At 50.4% G+C, this 6,000-nt stretch overlaps 5 non-coding genes across 5 annotated transcripts; all 5 read right to left on the bottom strand.

The window, feature by feature from the left end:
- Positions 1 to 697: 697 nt before the first annotated feature.
- On the bottom strand, positions 698 to 816 carry LOC126143108 (5S ribosomal RNA). Its single transcript, XR_007529634.1, has one exon. It is a non-coding gene; the product is annotated as a 5S ribosomal RNA (ribosomal RNA).
- Positions 817 to 1,943: 1,127 nt separating this feature from the next.
- LOC126143107 (5S ribosomal RNA) lies at positions 1,944 to 2,062 on the bottom strand. Its single transcript, XR_007529633.1, has one exon. It is a non-coding gene; the product is annotated as a 5S ribosomal RNA (ribosomal RNA).
- Positions 2,063 to 3,190: 1,128 nt separating this feature from the next.
- On the bottom strand, positions 3,191 to 3,309 carry LOC126143106 (5S ribosomal RNA). The gene has a single exon (XR_007529632.1). It is a non-coding gene; the product is annotated as a 5S ribosomal RNA (ribosomal RNA).
- A 1,128-nt stretch (positions 3,310 to 4,437) lies between these two features.
- LOC126143105 (5S ribosomal RNA) lies at positions 4,438 to 4,556 on the bottom strand. The gene has a single exon (XR_007529631.1). It is a non-coding gene; the product is annotated as a 5S ribosomal RNA (ribosomal RNA).
- Positions 4,557 to 5,683: 1,127 nt separating this feature from the next.
- LOC126143104 (5S ribosomal RNA) lies at positions 5,684 to 5,802 on the bottom strand. Its single transcript, XR_007529630.1, has one exon. It is a non-coding gene; the product is annotated as a 5S ribosomal RNA (ribosomal RNA).
- Positions 5,803 to 6,000: the final 198 nt, after the last annotated feature.

Below are 6,000 nucleotides of genomic sequence, written 5' to 3'. Positions count from 1 at the left end.
AAACGTCTGCGGGAGGAGGCGAGACGACAAAAGAATAAATTTATGATTACAAATCGAATTTGGAGCTGCACGCCGCTGCAGAACGATAGGCGCTAACGTATTTCGGAGCATACCGCCCGATTCGTAGTGTTTTGTCGTTTTCAAAGACTTCCTGGCAAACTTGGTTAGCACATTCTCCTTCAAACTGAGTTAATTATTGCAGTTTCGTACCTGACGGCCGTTAAAATGCTTGAGGAAGTCTCTTTGTCACGACAGAAAGGTGGTATGGGAAGAGGGCTGGCAAGAGTAGCGACTAAAAAGCGATAAATGAAGGCAGCCAGAGTTCCCAGGCGCTCATCCATACGAGTACTACCGTTGTTGCTTCACATCGGTGATCGGACGAGAACGGAAGATTTTATTTCTTTTTTTTTTTTTTTGTTTATTTACATTGTGGAATTTAGCACTGCTACAAAACAGTAGGCCCTGACGTATTTCAAAAACTCATCTGTCGATTCGTAGTGTGTTGTTATTTCCGAGGCGTTGTAGCACTCTTCTTCCGCGCATTCTTGCTGAAACTGAGTTCATTACTGTAATTTCGTATCCTACGTTTGATACAGTAGTTTAAAATGCTTGTGGAAGCATCTTTGTCAACACCTGAAAGTTAGTATGAAAAGAGGGCTGGCAGGTGCAGCGACGTAAAAATGAAAAAATGAGATAGAGCCAACAGCACCCGGTGTTCCCAGGCGGTCACCCATCCAAGTACTAACCGGGCCCGATGTTGCTTAACTTCGGTGATCGGACGAGAACCGGTGTATTCAACATGGTATGGCCGTTGGCGTCCTTATACTGTAGCCGCACCACACAAGAGGCATTCGCCTCTTCTCGCAACACACGCAATCGCCGCTTTCCGTGGCACATTTGACGCAAAGCACGTCCTTCCACCTCGAAGGTGGCGCGGAGTGCGCGCTCGGCTCGGCGTCTCATAGGAGACTGCCGAGCGTAGGTGCGGCGCACAACACAGCTGCTCGGTGCACCGCCTGTCATTCGTTTGGTGCGTGTGGCCGCGGGGTGTGGCAGTGTCCTGCTGGACCGACGGAGGCTTTCTCACCTGGCTGACACACGCCGCGCTTCCAGATATTTGCGTAATTTGCGCGGTGCATTTGCATTCGCGCCTGTCCCCCCCTCCCGTCCCGACTTGTCCCGACTTTGCTCGACTGCCGCTCGCTGCCGCTCGGGTCGCGGTCCATATGACAGCACAAGCGCGAGAAACGTCTGCGGGAGGAGGCGAGACGACAAAAGAATAAATTTATGATTACAAATCGAATTTGGAGCTGCACGCCGCTGCAGAACGATAGGCGCTAACGTATTTCGGAGCATACCGCCCGATTCGTAGTGTTTTGTCGTTTTCAAAGACTTCCTGGCAAACTTGGTTAGCACATTCTCCTTCAAACTGAGTTAATTATTGCAGTTTCGTACCTGACGGCCGTTTAAAATGCTTGAGGAAGTCTCTTTGTCACGACAGAAAGGTGGTATGGGAAGAGGGCTGGCAAGAGTAGCGACTAAAAAGCGATAAATGAAGGCAGCCAGAGTTCCCAGGCGCTCATCCATACGAGTACTACCGTTGTTGCTTCACATCGGTGATCGGACGAGAACGGAAGATTTTATTTCTTTTTTTTTTTTTTTTGTTTATTTACATTGTGGAATTTAGCACTGCTACAAAACAGTAGGCCCTGACGTATTTCAAAACTCATCTGTCGATTCGTAGTGTGTTGTTATTTCCGAGGCGTTGTAGCACTCTTCTTCCGCGCATTCTTGCTGAAACTGAGTTCATTACTGTAATTTCGTATCCTACGTTTGATACAGTAGTTTAAAATGCTTGTGGAAGCATCTTTGTCAACACCTGAAAGTTAGTATGAAAAGAGGGCTGGCAGGTGCAGCGACGTAAAAATGAAAAAATGAGATAGAGCCAACAGCACCCGGTGTTCCCAGGCGGTCACCCATCCAAGTACTAACCGGGCCCGATGTTGCTTAACTTCGGTGATCGGACGAGAACCGGTGTATTCAACATGGTATGGCCGTTGGCGTCCTTATACTGTAGCCGCACCACACAAGAGGCATTCGCCTCTTCTCGCAACACACGCAATCGCCGCTTTCCGTGGCACATTTGACGCAAAGCACGTCCTTCCACCTCGAAGGTGGCGCGGAGTGCGCGCTCGGCTCGGCGTCTCATAGGAGACTGCCGAGCGTAGGTGCGGCGCACAACACAGCTGCTCGGTGCACCGCCTGTCATTCGTTTGGTGCGTGTGGCCGCGGGGTGTGGCAGTGTCCTGCTGGACCGACGGAGGCTTTCTCACCTGGCTGACACACGCCGCGCTTCCAGATATTTGCGTAATTTGCGCGGTGCATTTGCATTCGCGCCTGTCCCCCCCTCCCGTCCCGACTTGTCCCGACTTTGCTCGACTGCCGCTCGCTGCCGCTCGGGTCGCGGTCCATATGACAGCACAAGCGCGAGAAACGTCTGCGGGAGGAGGCGAGACGACAAAAGAATAAATTTATGATTACAAATCGAATTTGGAGCTGCACGCCGCTGCAGAACGATAGGCGCTAACGTATTTCGGAGCATACCGCCCGATTCGTAGTGTTTTGTCGTTTTCAAAGACTTCCTGGCAAACTTGGTTAGCACATTCTCCTTCAAACTGAGTTAATTATTGCAGTTTCGTACCTGACGGCCGTTTAAAATGCTTGAGGAAGTCTCTTTGTCACGACAGAAAGGTGGTATGGGAAGAGGGCTGGCAAGAGTAGCGACTAAAAAGCGATAAATGAAGGCAGCCAGAGTTCCCAGGCGCTCATCCATACGAGTACTACCGTTGTTGCTTCACATCGGTGATCGGACGAGAACGGAAGATTTTATTTCTTTTTTTTTTTTTTTTTGTTTATTTACATTGTGGAATTTAGCACTGCTACAAAACAGTAGGCCCTGACGTATTTCAAAACTCATCTGTCGATTCGTAGTGTGTTGTTATTTCCGAGGCGTTGTAGCACTCTTCTTCCGCGCATTCTTGCTGAAACTGAGTTCATTACTGTAATTTCGTATCCTACGTTTGATACAGTAGTTTAAAATGCTTGTGGAAGCATCTTTGTCAACACCTGAAAGTTAGTATGAAAAGAGGGCTGGCAGGTGCAGCGACGTAAAAATGAAAAAATGAGATAGAGCCAACAGCACCCGGTGTTCCCAGGCGGTCACCCATCCAAGTACTAACCGGGCCCGATGTTGCTTAACTTCGGTGATCGGACGAGAACCGGTGTATTCAACATGGTATGGCCGTTGGCGTCCTTATACTGTAGCCGCACCACACAAGAGGCATTCGCCTCTTCTCGCAACACACGCAATCGCCGCTTTCCGTGGCACATTTGACGCAAAGCACGTCCTTCCACCTCGAAGGTGGCGCGGAGTGCGCGCTCGGCTCGGCGTCTCATAGGAGACTGCCGAGCGTAGGTGCGGCGCACAACACAGCTGCTCGGTGCACCGCCTGTCATTCGTTTGGTGCGTGTGGCCGCGGGGTGTGGCAGTGTCCTGCTGGACCGACGGAGGCTTTCTCACCTGGCTGACACACGCCGCGCTTCCAGATATTTGCGTAATTTGCGCGGTGCATTTGCATTCGCGCCTGTCCCCCCCCTCCCGTCCCGACTTGTCCCGACTTTGCTCGACTGCCGCTCGCTGCCGCTCGGGTCGCGGTCCATATGACAGCACAAGCGCGAGAAACGTCTGCGGGAGGAGGCGAGACGACAAAAGAATAAATTTATGATTACAAATCGAATTTGGAGCTGCACGCCGCTGCAGAACGATAGGCGCTAACGTATTTCGGAGCATACCGCCCGATTCGTAGTGTTTTGTCGTTTTCAAAGACTTCCTGGCAAACTTGGTTAGCACATTCTCCTTCAAACTGAGTTAATTATTGCAGTTTCGTACCTGACGGCCGTTTAAAATGCTTGAGGAAGTCTCTTTGTCACGACAGAAAGGTGGTATGGGAAGAGGGCTGGCAAGAGTAGCGACTAAAAAGCGATAAATGAAGGCAGCCAGAGTTCCCAGGCGCTCATCCATACGAGTACTACCGTTGTTGCTTCACATCGGTGATCGGACGAGAACGGAAGATTTTATTTCTTTTTTTTTTTTTTTTGTTTATTTACATTGTGGAATTTAGCACTGCTACAAAACAGTAGGCCCTGACGTATTTCAAAACTCATCTGTCGATTCGTAGTGTGTTGTTATTTCCGAGGCGTTGTAGCACTCTTCTTCCGCGCATTCTTGCTGAAACTGAGTTCATTACTGTAATTTCGTATCCTACGTTTGATACAGTAGTTTAAAATGCTTGTGGAAGCATCTTTGTCAACACCTGAAAGTTAGTATGAAAAGAGGGCTGGCAGGTGCAGCGACGTAAAAATGAAAAAATGAGATAGAGCCAACAGCACCCGGTGTTCCCAGGCGGTCACCCATCCAAGTACTAACCGGGCCCGATGTTGCTTAACTTCGGTGATCGGACGAGAACCGGTGTATTCAACATGGTATGGCCGTTGGCGTCCTTATACTGTAGCCGCACCACACAAGAGGCATTCGCCTCTTCTCGCAACACACGCAATCGCCGCTTTCCGTGGCACATTTGACGCAAAGCACGTCCTTCCACCTCGAAGGTGGCGCGGAGTGCGCGCTCGGCTCGGCGTCTCATAGGAGACTGCCGAGCGTAGGTGCGGCGCACAACACAGCTGCTCGGTGCACCGCCTGTCATTCGTTTGGTGCGTGTGGCCGCGGGGTGTGGCAGTGTCCTGCTGGACCGACGGAGGCTTTCTCACCTGGCTGACACACGCCGCGCTTCCAGATATTTGCGTAATTTGCGCGGTGCATTTGCATTCGCGCCTGTCCCCCCCTCCCGTCCCGACTTGTCCCGACTTTGCTCGACTGCCGCTCGCTGCCGCTCGGGTCGCGGTCCATATGACAGCACAAGCGCGAGAAACGTCTGCGGGAGGAGGCGAGACGACAAAAGAATAAATTTATGATTACAAATCGAATTTGGAGCTGCACGCCGCTGCAGAACGATAGGCGCTAACGTATTTCGGAGCATACCGCCCGATTCGTAGTGTTTTGTCGTTTTCAAAGACTTCCTGGCAAACTTGGTTAGCACATTCTCCTTCAAACTGAGTTAATTATTGCAGTTTCGTACCTGACGGCCGTTTAAAATGCTTGAGGAAGTCTCTTTGTCACGACAGAAAGGTGGTATGGGAAGAGGGCTGGCAAGAGTAGCGACTAAAAAGCGATAAATGAAGGCAGCCAGAGTTCCCAGGCGCTCATCCATACGAGTACTACCGTTGTTGCTTCACATCGGTGATCGGACGAGAACGGAAGATTTTATTTCTTTTTTTTTTTTTTTTGTTTATTTACATTGTGGAATTTAGCACTGCTACAAAACAGTAGGCCCTGACGTATTTCAAAACTCATCTGTCGATTCGTAGTGTGTTGTTATTTCCGAGGCGTTGTAGCACTCTTCTTCCGCGCATTCTTGCTGAAACTGAGTTCATTACTGTAATTTCGTATCCTACGTTTGATACAGTAGTTTAAAATGCTTGTGGAAGCATCTTTGTCAACACCTGAAAGTTAGTATGAAAAGAGGGCTGGCAGGTGCAGCGACGTAAAAATGAAAAAATGAGATAGAGCCAACAGCACCCGGTGTTCCCAGGCGGTCACCCATCCAAGTACTAACCGGGCCCGATGTTGCTTAACTTCGGTGATCGGACGAGAACCGGTGTATTCAACATGGTATGGCCGTTGGCGTCCTTATACTGTAGCCGCACCACACAAGAGGCATTCGCCTCTTCTCGCAACACACGCAATCGCCGCTTTCCGTGGCACATTTGACGCAAAGCACGTCCTTCCACCTCGAAGGTGGCGCGGAGTGCGCGCTCGGCTCGGCGTCTCATAGGAGACTGCCGAGCGTAGGTGCGGCGCACAACACAGCTGCTCGGTGCACC

Source organism: Schistocerca cancellata, unplaced genomic scaffold, assembly GCF_023864275.1.
Source record: "Schistocerca cancellata isolate TAMUIC-IGC-003103 unplaced genomic scaffold, iqSchCanc2.1 HiC_scaffold_766, whole genome shotgun sequence".
Taxonomy (NCBI): domain Eukaryota; kingdom Metazoa; phylum Arthropoda; class Insecta; order Orthoptera; family Acrididae; genus Schistocerca; species Schistocerca cancellata.
This window is presented reverse-complemented; position numbering and strand designations above follow the sequence as displayed.